This window comes from Hippocampus bargibanti, linkage group LG19 (assembly GCF_051943395.1).
Source record: "Hippocampus bargibanti isolate YZ-2025 linkage group LG19, ASM5194339v1, whole genome shotgun sequence".
In the NCBI taxonomy this organism is placed as follows: Eukaryota; Metazoa; Chordata; class Actinopteri; order Syngnathiformes; family Syngnathidae; genus Hippocampus; species Hippocampus bargibanti.
Genome location: NC_142752.1, coordinates 12,681,441 through 12,694,811, shown reverse-complemented (window position 1 = coordinate 12,694,811; position 13,371 = coordinate 12,681,441). Strand labels below are relative to the sequence as shown.

The 13,371-nt window shown below is 40.1% G+C and overlaps 1 protein-coding gene across 1 annotated transcript in view; it reads left to right on the top strand.

Annotated features, from left to right (window-relative positions):
• Positions 1 to 819: 819 nt before the first annotated feature.
• The window catches only part of bach2b (BACH transcriptional regulator 2b), an 82,576-nt gene continuing 70,024 nt past the window's right edge, over positions 820 to 13,371 (top strand). Inside the window, exon 1 of the mRNA XM_089022220.1 lies at positions 820 to 1,119. The gene's annotated coding sequence lies outside the window, so the exon portion shown is untranslated. The remainder of the gene's footprint in view (positions 1,120 to 13,371) is intronic.

Genomic DNA, 13,371 nt, shown 5'->3' with positions numbered 1-13,371 from the left:
TCGAGGAGCAGATCTTGCCCCAAGTGGCGGAGGTTAAGTATGTGGGGACTTTGTATCGATCTGTCATGGTGATGAAGGAGTTGAGCCAAAAAGCGAAGCTCTCAAATTACCGGTCGATCTATGTCCCAACCCTCATCTATAGTCACGAGCTATCGCTCGTGACCAATCGATTGAAATGAGCTTTCTCCGTAGGGTATCCGAGTTCTCTTTTAGAGTTAAGGTGAGAGGCATTGTCATCTGGGAGGGGCTCAGACTCAAGCTGCTTCTCCTCCACATAGAAATGAGACGGATGAGGTGGCTTGGGCATCTGATCAGGATGCCTCCTGGATGCCTACATGGTGAAGTGTTCCGGGCATGCCCCACTGGCGGAAGACCCCAGGGACGACCTAGGACACGTTGGAGAGACTATCTCACCCAGCTAGCCTGGGAACGCATCGGGATGCGCCAGTAAGAGCTGTAAGAAGTGGCTGGGGAGAGGAAGTCAGTGTTTCCCTACTGAAGCTGTTGCTACCGCGACCCAACCCCGGATAAGCAGCAGAAGATGGATGGATGGATGGATACATGGATTTCCTAATAATCATATACATCTATTCTTACATTCGCTCAATGGGCTTTAAAACGTGTGGACGGATGAAGCGAACAAAGCTTGCTACTTTGCCACATTCAACATGGCAGGTAAATTTACGTACGATTCTGTGCCTGAGCGCAACTATGCTAGATACAAATGGACTCTCATACTTTCAGCAATTCGCGAGATAAGGAGCGACGCGCTGAGGATGTTGTCAATGAACGAACTGAGTGACGTCGACGGACTAATGACAACAATGCAGCAGTCGAGAGTAGGCGTTCTCGTCGAGTGTAACAAACAGCGGCAGGCTTGGCTCCAAGCAGGATCACCGCGATCGTGCGTTTTCACGTATTCGTAGCAGTAACAACAGAAAAGAAAACTACGGAGATATGTTTTAGTAGGTGAGACGGATCAAATTTTGTGGTTGCCGCTGGAGAAGGAGTAAATAGGAGTCGCGGGGATTTAAGGAGACGTCAAAACGAGCCATCATGTGAAAGAACTTGTATAGGAAACGGATACGAGCGTTTGCTCGAGAAGAAAGGAAAAAAGCGGTAAGCGGCAGTGCACTTTTTGTGTGTCTTTGTCGTACTTCGACCACTATCTGTTCAATCTGCTATGTAATATATCTTCATTTCCTGTCCGTCACCTTCGAAAAAAACGACTCGTGGCGTGGAGTTACACATGAATGGGCATTCTAAGAAATGTAAAAGTCATCGGTCGAAAAACAATAGCTCATACGTTTTAATAATTGACTGCGGTGTGGGCGGAGCGACTGCATGAATATGGTGAAATTGTTGGATTAAATGTGTCGGGTTTGAACGCTGGTTCAGAAATTATACACGTCCCCGAACCACATCCTGTTTTGTTTTATTTTTGTCAGCACGATGTATTTGCTACGACTGTGTGTGTATATAGTGGGTTGATCAGGCGTGTTTACTTCACGCCACGGGTAACGTTGAAATAATGCCCCACAATCCACGCCACATGACGCAAACATGTCTGAGTCAGGATATATTCCCTCATTGGGGGGGGGGGGGTGGGTGTAAATAAATTCGCGGGTTATAAAACCGTTTTGATGATTGGTTGCGATATAAAGCGATAAATAGTGTTGATTTCCCACACGCTAGCCCACTACGATATTTCATGAATATGACTTTTATTTCGAAGTCTAAATAAACGTAATTCCACTTTGTTTTATTCATGGCCAGTTCGAGTGCACATGCACTGCGGTAACCCATAAACACAAATTATTATCTGTTTTTCAATCCCATCGAGAGTAATTGTATGTTCTAATGTAATGATTGAAATTTTGGGGGTTCATATCAAATAAATATCGATTCATAGGAGGTGTATAAAACCAGCTGCGCCTTGTTTTGTTGCCTGATCGGGTCCTGTAACACAGCGGCTTAGTCAGCCCGTTTTATTGTGCCGGGGTGCCTGATAAACGGATGATGCTACCGGGACTGCAATCTTGGTAGGGGCGCAATCAAATAGATGTTCTGAATATAAATCTAATTCGCGTGTAACGCTTAAATATGTGTATGATTCGCGAGGTACGTACCCTGTATAATTTGTCATTCCATAGCTTTTCTGGACGGCGAGTGTTTTTTTATGCGATTTGCTTTCCGTGGTCTTTCACCGGAAGATAACGTTTTACCAAAAAAGCCACATTTGTGGCTTTATTCGTGTACTGCTTGAGTCCCAGTTGACAAGTTTATATAGTCGTGATACATCGATGCGGCAATGAAGCCTTTATTGTCGGCCCGACTCACGGGATGCACTTCTTTGTCTGCTGGATGCGTTGGGATCGTGCCACGTCAAGCAGCATCAGCCATCAAATCTTCCACCATTTCTCGTATCATTTTTTTGTTGAGCGTGAGGTATATCTGATCATGAAATACAAAGTTAAAATTGAGATATTTTAACGTGTTGTATAATGTAGAAAACAAATTCAGCGAGATATCTCGGTAAACGTTGCTCGACTCCTTCAACACGTGCGCAGCTTCAGCATGCACTCATTCATCATTTCATCCAACGAGTATTTCCTACCTTGGACGTCGCCCTCCCCATTCGTGCTTTGTTTGAGTACAGCCAAAACATTAAAAAACATAATTGTTTTCTCACATCTGCTTTGTTGAAAGTACAGTGATACCTTGCCTTACGAACTTAATTGGTTCCCAGACAGTGTATGTCAGGCTAAAAGTGTGGATCAAAAAAATTAATTTCCCATAGAAAACCATTAAAATGACAATAATCAGTTCCCAGGTCCCCATAAAACATAATTTTCTACTTTGTAATTTTCTAAGACTTAAAACTACACAAAATATACCTTATTTTATGTATAATAAATGTGCTATGGTATTATAATTTAAGAAATAAACTGTACTGTATAATAACGTCATTTTATTTACCTTCATGATGGCCGTTGATGGCTTGATGGAATGGAGTGGCCGGTTTCATCAGCATTAAACACTTGATGAGGAACGTAACCTTCTTCTTTCATAATGTTTAGGAATGATCCCTTGGAGGTATTTTCTCTGCGATAATTTTACATTTTTCCTCATGTTCTGTTTGGCTGCGTTGATAGCTTTTTGCATCAAGTGTACAGAAGGCTTGTACAGGTTATTTGTGGAGGCTGATTAATGGGATATTTTAACCTTCCTGTCTACACTTTGCTTTTGAACTATCAAAGTTGAAACGAGTCCAAATATCACTGTTTTCTATCCATTTTCTCACCATTTCACTTTTGTTTTTTTTTCACTTTTTTTGTTTCAAACTCTGTCGTCTCCCTTTCGTGTGTGTGTGTGTGTGTGTGTGTGTGTGTGTGTGTGTTTTCTCTCTCTCTCTCTGACGTCTGCCTGTCTCTTTAATGTTAACCCCCCCCCCCCTCACTGCTGCGTTCTTGACCAATCACATGGCTTTAACCAAAGACTGGGGCCGGAGAATAGAGGGCAAAACAGCCAGCCACCATTTTCTTGGGCTCATTTGCGAACGGCACATCACTCATTGTGGCAGCTCCGTGTGTATCTCGAAAAATAGTTTGTATGCCAAGGTAAAATTTTCATAAATGTAACGCTCGTAAACCGAAAAGTTTGTAAGCCAAAGGGTTCGTAAACCGAGGTATCACTGTAGTGAAGTTATTGACCAATTATCTCACACATTTCTTGTCTTTTACACACAAGCTTGAAAGTACCCGGTAATGTTCACGTGACAAACTTTAATAATAATAATAATAATAATAATAATAATAATAATAATAATAATAATAATAATAATAATAATACATGTCATTCATAAGCGCCTTTCAAAACAATGTCACTTTGCACAAATCTACAAAATTTCACACCCCCAGTTTACATACTAGAGATCATGATGCAGTTTTTCTCAAAAAGTGGGGCGCGTCCCCCCAGGAGACTTCATCAAGGGCCGTAGCGTTTGACTTCATGGGACATGCGTTTTTGTGTGTGTGACTAGTCTTGTGAGGACCACGAACATTTTATACCATACGTAGTGAGGACATTTTTGACAAGTGAAGACATTTTGGCCGGTCCTCACAAGTTTTTCATTCGAAAGGCTTCTAGAGGGTCTATATATGAATGTGTTAAAGTTTCCGAAAGGTCGTCACGAATTCACCCAAAATAATTTTTTGCCGTGTATTTTCATTTCACACACACTTTTTACTCACTGTGTGTTCATGTGTGTGTGTGGTTAATGAGAGGAAAAAGTAAAACAATATTTTAACCTTTGAATTTAACTTTGAATTTGACTTTGAATGTACCCATTCAGAAACCTCACTCCTGCTGTTATTGATTGATTTATTACGAACTACGTATTTTGATGGAACCATTTCTCACCGTAGTCAAAGCACTTTACCCTTTGACCACATCCATTTACTGATGGCAGCAGCTCTTCCATAAAGAAACAAATTGGATTGGATTAGCCTTTATTAGTCTTGCAGTGGAGACATTTACAGATATCATGAAATTCAGCTTCTATTCTTTTCCCCCCTACGATATAAAAAAACCATTTCCTTCCCAAAGGTTATTTGGGTCCATCACTGCAGTCCAATGGCTGGAATACAACTGAATAAAAACAAAACAAAAAGTCTTCTCATCCATGCTTATGTCAGCACAAAGGTATGTGAGACAGGCTGTTGCCAATGTTTGGTAAAAAATGAACAGCTTTGCCGGGAAAAAAAAATGATTTACTTCACCCCAAAGGACTGTTGTTCCCACCCTCATTTGTCATTCTTCCTGAGCTATACCCCCACCACCAAAAAAGGACGGTACTGAAACAGCAAAATATAACTCAAAAGTTCCCTTTGTTTTTTATTTTTGGGCAGTTTTTTTTTTTTCATTTCTGGACATTCTTTTTATTTTGCTGCACAGTATCCGCCGCCATTGTCCATCACCATGTGGAATCTTTTTAACTGAGGCAACTTGCCAAGAATCTTTCGAATTATTTACACCAGAAGCATATTTCCAAGTCTCGCTTGTGAGTTTTGTCTAAAAGGACAACCGACGTCTCCGGAAAGTTGTGTCCATAATTTGTAAAATCACTTACTTAAAGTGACTTCTACTGAGCATATTTTACGAAGATTCCACGGCATATAGTTATATTTTACGTTTTAAAACTCGCGCTGAATATTCAGGAAATCTTGTTTTCGAGTTATTGACGATGCCTGACGTGGCGTCACGTCTGGAATGCCCCTGCATTTTGGGTACTTTCTTTGATCTGACAACTTCGTGTTGATCCATGTTGATGGCGAAATTAGAAGGAAAACAACATAACACGATGGTGAATCATTGTGTGTTGCACCAAGACTACTATTTGATACTACAGTAAAGTCTCGTTATATCGATATTCTCAGGAGTAGGAAAAAACATCGATATAACCGGACTATTGATATATCCGATCCTGCGCCGAACTGCGTTAAAAGTGGGCAATAAATGGGGGATCTTTGATATGGCATGTAATTTTCTCCTTGAGTTCGTGGATTGCATATCTAGCTTGCTTTTGTACTGTAGTGAAGTGAAAAATAAACTTATGCATTAAATCAAAACATCATTTATTATTTTTATAACACACTCTTGCAATAGTGACTCTGAGTAGCACTCGACATTGTTCTATACACACGAGAGAAACCACGAACGCCAGCATGTACATATGAAAAACAGTGATTATTGCAAGCGATAAATATATCTGAATACAACTCAATTAAATACATGTAACGTTTACAATACTTACGTTAATGAAGTATTCTGCGACACGTCGAACTCTTTCGCAATGGAGGATTTGCTTCTTGTTGCGTTGTTCTCCACAGCCACTATTGCCTTGTACTTCATTCCGATATCACAATTACGTTTCCCCATGGTTGAAATTGATGTTGAACAACTATATATAAGTATATATAGTATATACTACAGTATGTTTCAGATGCTATTGCAGCAGTGATGAAAGATGTGAGCTCTGCTACACCGTTTTTATAGTGGAGGATTACAGTGCAAGACATGGAAGCTGGTCACGTGACCAACTGTGTTACAGATTTCGCTAATGGTGGTACTGCTTTGAAATCCTTAAAGGACAACCAACATCACTTTTTTGTTTCCTAACTGACACCAGAAAAACGTTTTATAGCATCTAAAATACCCAAAACACGCAGTATGATATTTTTTGTCAAATGCAAAACACCAATAAAAATTACTTAAAGTGTTTAAAATCTGCAAAAAAATGAACCTGGAAGTGGCCAGTTTCAGAAGGTCCCGCCCCCTTGTTCGTGGTGTCACCCCAAGATGTCTTGCCTTGCTGGAGAATCAAAACAATGGCTTCAGATTCGGAGAATATGCTTTCTTGTTGCTCATCCAGTTATGAATATGATTCAAATAGTTCTGAAGAGGAAAGAATACATGTTTGCAATCGATTAAAGAATTTATTGTGTGCCATTTTGAGGCAATAAGGGGGGAAATGTAGCACCAAAAAAGAGGCAGAAAATGGCGACAAAGCTCCGTGTAAGGAATTAATCAGCCCTTTTCCACAGGCTGATTAATTCCTTACACAGAGCTTTGTCGCCCTCTTCTGCCTCTTTTTGGTGCAACACGAAGTTTTCAGACCAAGCAAGTACAGCAAAATGCATTGACGTGATGGAATGACTGCTACAATGTGTCCTTTTTTCGGTCAGGGGGACTTGTCACCAACTCAAAAACAAGACTTCCGGAATATTCACTGCGAGTCTTAAAACGTAAAATATAGCTAGTATATGCGGTGGAATCTTTGTAAAATACGCTCAGTAGAAGTCATTTGAAGCCATTTTACAAATTATGGACACAACTTGTCCGGAGACGTCAGTTGTCCTTTAAAGTAGTATGAATGCTCGACCAATGGGAAATGGGCGTTTCAGAGATTTTTATTCTTTTTTTTTAACAATTACTGTCATTGACACCCCGTGTTCAGTCATTCGCTAATGGTGGTACTGTTTTGAAATCCTTAAAGGACAACCAACATCACTTTTTTGTTTCCTAACTGACACCAGAAAAACGTTTTATAGCAAAGTCATCTTAAGCTGCTTTTGTATCGAGATAAGCAGACCAAATTGGCTGGCGGGAGATGAAAAGGGCACCGTAGTAACCTGACTATCGTAATAACCAGGTATCGTACGAACCGGAACTAATTCTACATAAAAGACTAGAAATTTGCCGGGAAATGAAAATAGTATCGTAATAAGCAGTACTATCGATATAACCGATATCGACATAACGAGACTTTACTGTAGTTGACACAAATTCCCAGCAGACAAATCAGCCCATTTCCAACGGATCTTGGGCGCCATCTTGTGCATTTTCTGGGCGCTACATTGGATTCCAGATGCTTCAAAATGAGACAGAAGGACTTCTTTATTCGATTGCAAACATTTATGCTTTCCTCTTCAGAACTATTTGAATCATATTCATAACTGAATGAGTAACAACAAAGCATCTTCTCCAAATCTGAAGCCATTGTTTTGATTCTAGAGCAGGGATCGGGAACCTTTTTGACTAAGAGAGCCATAAAAGTAAAATATTTAGAAATGTTTTTCAGTGAGAGACACACCCACGCGCGCGCGCACATACAAACGCTCGCACATACAAACGCACCACTTTTCAACAAAATATCACAATGTATTATTTAAAATAACTTTGTGATAGTACTCACCGTTAACATGAATGGTTTTCCGTTCCTTGTGATTGGTAAAAATCCAGGCAAACGATCGGAATGAAATTCAATTTGCCGGTCCGGAGGCAAAGTTACTGCGAGCTAGCCTGCGCACGGCTCATAAGCTTCCACACTTGCTATCTGCAATCTACTTCTCGCAGAAGTATGTTGATGCTAAAGTTAACATGGGGCTTGTTAAAATGTCACTGACATTCGACTGTTTCATCGATGGTATTGTTTCATTGCAAATTAGAATCAGAACATTTTCTCTCCTCTAATGCTCCGGTGCATTCACGCTGAAGTGCACTAGTTGGGCTCATTTAAAGGGGCGTTTACCTGTTTCAACATGACGGCCTCTATCATCCAATCAAAGTGGCGCTTTCGGCCATTCTAGGTCAGTGTCATCCAATCAAAATTGCGCTTTCCGCCAACTGCAGCCCCATCGGGAAATGAAGGGCAAAAAAAACGACAATATGTATTTAGTTTTATCGGCGAGCCATATGCACTCATCAAAAGAGCCATATATGGCTCGCGAGCCATAGGTTCCCGACCCCTTTTCTAGAGCAAGACGTCCTGGCGTGACGTCACAAAAAGGGGGCGGGACCTTCTGAAACTGAAACATTCTGAGAACATTTTGAAGTAGTTTTGGGACACTTCAAGTCATTTTTATTGGTGTTTTTCATTTGACTAAAAATATCAGCCTGCGTGTTTTGGGTATTTTAGATGCTATGAAAGATTTTTCTGATGTCAGTTAGGAAACAAAAAAATGGTGTCGGTTGTCCTTTAAATGGAAGTCAGCACATCCCGTATTTTCCGCATTATACTGTGCATCTATGTCAGGGGTGCTCACACTTTTTCAGCATACGAGCTCCTTACAAAAACTACCAAGTCAAAATGATCTACCCACGACAAAAATGCAAAACATAATTATTTTCAAATATTTTAAGGATTCTTTGTATGTACAATGTATGTTGATATACCTTGCATAACTGAATAAGCCAATATTGCACAACACACATAATAACTACATATACATAACATAATAAATAACTATTAACATTTTTTTGTAATTACCTGAGTTTACTTTGATGACTTGCACTGAATTGAATCAGCCAGGGATGCATAGTCCGGACAGTAGCTGCTGACAGCCAGCCTCAAGCACATTTCCAAATGTTCATCATTCATGGTGGAACGGTATTTGGACTTAATGATCTTCATGTAGGAAAAGGCTGACTCACATAAATAAGTGGAGCCGAATAATGCAGTCAAGGAGGTAGGACATTTCCTCATGTTGGGGTACTTTTCCTGTGTGAGTAAGTTCCAGAACTGTCCAAGTCTCTGAACAAGGAGTCAGCTGCTTCAACGAATGCTTCTTTTACCATCTCTCCATCTTGGAAGGACTTATTGTTTTTAACGGTGGCGTGACTCACCCGGAAAGATGCTTCGGTGGCGACTTTCGCTTTTGAAGTATGTTGAGTGAAAAATGACTGCTGTCCGGAAAACTGGGATTTTAGTTCGTCCACCGTTCTCTTTCTCAGCTGGCTTTTTGGCGGGAAGTCAATGTCGTATTTTCCATGAACAGTCCGAAAATGCTGCTCCACATTTTCCCATTCCGTATGAAAGTAATATGTTTTACCCCCTTACTTTATCCAGGTTTCTCACTCATTTTGATCACCATATGTTTTAGCAAGGGCTTAAAATCTGAGGTAATTCGCTGACTAGCTTGTAAATGTTGCTGCGTTTAGCGCCGTTGTTTACGCATGCACGGCGACCTAAAGGTAAAAATTCAGTTGTCATGTGAATGGTTGCCCTGTATGTCAATCAAGTGACGGGACGTTTGATAGGCTGACAAATGTTTTTTTTTTTTACTGTCACGCTGCGATCGACCAGTACTACCTCCGCGATCGACCAGTAGATCGCGATCGACGTAATGAGCACCCCTGGTCTATGTGCATTCAATTTTACCACAATTGGCTGCCACACGATTCACCTTCGTGTTATTTATATAGTTTTCAGTGACGTGCGGTGATGTTCATGGCTGGTGAGGCACTGACATAATCACAGTCAGATTTACAAACATATGAACTCTACAGAGTAGCTTATTCACCATTTGATTGGCAACAGTTAACTTGTTTAAAATGTCATGTGGTCATCCTGTATGTAAATTGTAGCATAGAAAAAAAAATAAAAAACATTACTGTGTTACCTTTACTTATAAATGAAGTCCATGCGCCGCTCCTTCTGAAGAAAGGCATCTATACCTTCTTTTTTGAAGCCTTCCTTATCTTTCTTCAATTTTAAAAGTCTCTCTATTTCTTTCAATTTAAATATGTAATCCTCCATTCTGAAAATAGGGCCAAGCAACACGAAAAAATAACTGGACGGTTGCACTTAACTTGCTAACTGTTTACTGTAGCTTGCTGTCACTAATTCTATTATTCTGCAACCGAGGAGGCGCATGAAGAATCTCTGGAATCACCAGCGCCCGTGTCATAAGGCAGGAGAACTGTGTGCCTCACCTATGCACACAGTTTTGATAAATATAAAATAAACACTGTAGTCTTTATAATGTAATGTGATTCTACATTATATACACCAGCTAAACTGTAGAAATTTAGTTCATAAGTGTTTGAACACTTTAATAGCAGTATGCAGAGGGACAGCAATGCGGTCTCACTGCAGAGCAAGCCAGCACAGTTAGCATAGTCATTGCACAATCCATGGTGAGGCTCATCCGGCTGCTGCCTCACCGCTGGTCTCTACTTAGTATTTGAACGTTAAATCTGAAAATTCAGCGATTTTGAAAAAAAAATCCAAAAAATATGAAGTTAAATGGAAAAGAACTTTAAAGTACAAATCACTAAATAAATGTAACTGTTTAATTTATTTTTTCATTTGATAGTTTTCCTTCTAATTTCGCGATCAACACTGTGTTTTAAGACGAAATAAAGTACCCAAAATGCACTGTGTGTCGCTTACTCCGTCAGGGGCGTTCCCTCAGCGACGTCACTCCGGCATTGTCATCAACTCGAAAACAAGACTTCATGAATATTCAGCGTGAGTTTTAAAACGTAAAATATAGCTATATACGTTGGAATCTTTGTAAAATGCACTCAATAGCAGTCATTTGAAGTGATTTTCCAAATTCTAGATGCAACTTGTCTGGAGGTGCAGAAAATACAAGAATTTAGTGACATATCCTTTGAAGTTTGTGAAGTTTCTATCGAGGCTTCTAATTTTGAAGTATATCGTGGAAAGTGCATTTAACATACATTAGATTGTCCACGTACTAATCAGAATTAAAGCTGCTGTAATTATTGTAAACATTTCTGTCTGTATCCAAATTATACCTTGATCAACAGGTTTTGAAGTAATTTGTTTTGTATGTGGATTTACTATTACAGTAGAGTCAAAGAGATTTGTTGTTCAGGTGGTTAATTTATTATATAGTTGTCTGCATGGCCCTTGATGTTTTTGAATTTGAGTCCGGTGAGTTGGTGTACTTGTGCCATGGTAAGCTATCAGTTTGTCATGCCTCAAGTATTTTTTTAGTTTCACCACATGTGGCCTGGGGCTAATCCTCCTGGTTTTGGGTCTTCCAGTGCAGTGAGCTCACTCCATCTCGATCTTCCCCTGTCACTACTGCAACTTCTCGCTGAAAATTCTTTGCACTTTTGTTCTGTATCAGTCCAGGTGTTTACTGGTGTTTGCTAAATTCCGTCCAGTGTTTTCTTGACTGGTCTTCTAAAAAGCTATTTTCTCTTTTCTTACAATCAGGCTGTCACATATTTAGTAATTTTCAGGTTTTAAAAGTAGGCAGTTTGAGTCAAGATTATGTTGTTTTTGATTTGTTGGACTTCCCTGGTGATTTTATTAAGTTGATAATTGGTTGAGTCCCTTATCGTCGTAATAAATCCTTTAAAATGGTGATGCTGATATTGTATTAATGGAATGAGTAGCTCCTTTCATTGTCGGAGTAGTTCATTTGCTTGCTTACGTGGAATGTATTTATTCTCCGGCTTTTCGTCCTGCTTGTATTTAGGTGTACAGGTGAATTTTTTGCTAGCGAGTTGCATGCTTTTGGTGCTGCTTCCGGTCGTAATGGAGAATACCACTGAGGACCAGTGAGTGAGTGAGTGCCGCCACCGAAGATATCGGCTACAACTAGCATACTTGCGTGAATGTTGAGCTCACACTCTTCTTCAACTGTTGGAAGACTGGCCTGGAAATGTTGACACATTTGAGTTTAGAGTCGCCCCAAAAACTACTGGAATCCCAGGGAAGATTTTGGGCGGGAGAATGAGTTGAATGCTTGGAATGCATTCGAAAGAGTCAGTCTCTAATTTATTGAACTTGCTGAACCTTCAACAGCTCCTCCCTTCCACTACAGTCAGTATATCCCCAGAATTCCTCCTTTCCTTTCTCTGGGTTTTGTTATGTCACCTCAAGCAGGCAGTGGTTCTCAAACTGTTGTGACTGTCTGTGAGTGAGTGTGATGCAACAGCAGGGGAAGTACATTGTCATTGTATCACATGGTATTAACTGTTTCTATGATGCATGACCCCAACCCAGTTTTGAGGTGACAAAAAAAAAAAACAAAGCACAACAGCTCACTCATTAGGCATGCATTTTTGACAGAACAATATAGCGACCGGATCATTCCTTCTGTCAGGAGCGCACATAATGAGCCCCAAATAAGAGAGTGCATCGAGTCAATGTCAGATGTTCCCTCTAATTCAAACACAGCCAACCAAAATTCATTAAAACTGGTGATGTGCGCAGAGGAAATAATTCAGTAAAGCACCTTTGGACCACATATTTCAAGCACCTTCGCATGATGCAGGAAAGCTATAGCTTGCAGAACAATGGAGCATTGAGTGTATTTTTAGCACAGCGCTCTCTTAAAAAAATAGCATGTCATCAACATCCTGATTGGCAGTGCTCGTTTTTTTCTATTTAACCCTTTCGTTCACCCTGAACCTGCTAACATGATCAAAATAATCTTTTGAGGCCAAGTATATAGTAATTTGTCTCCGCTAGTATAGGCGGCACTATCATCGTAAATAAGGATATGACAAATAAGTAAGGAAAGACATTCCGTAATTTAAAGGACAACCAACATCACTTTTTTGTTTCTTAACTGACATCAGAAAAACGTTTTATAGCATCTAAAATACCCAAAACATGCAGTATGATATTTTTATTCAAATGCAAAACACCAATAAAAATGACTTAAAGTGTCCATAATCTGCAAAAAATTGAGCTGCGAATTGGGCATTTTCAGAAAGTCCCGCCCCCAGTTCGTGACGTCACGCCAAGACGTCTTGCATTTCTGGCGAATCAAAACAATGGCTTCAGATTCGGAGAATATGCTTTCTTGTTACACCTCCAGTTATGAATATGATTCAAGTAGTTATGAAGAGGAACGCATACATGTTTGCAATCGATTCAAGAATTTATTCCATGCCATTTTGAGGCAACATTGGGGAGAAAAGGATCACCAAAAAAGAGGCACAAAATGGCTACCTCCTGTGGCCACCTCCGTTTCCACAGGCTGATACATTCCTTATATGGAGCTTGGACACCTTCTTCTGCTTCCTTTTGGGTGCAACACA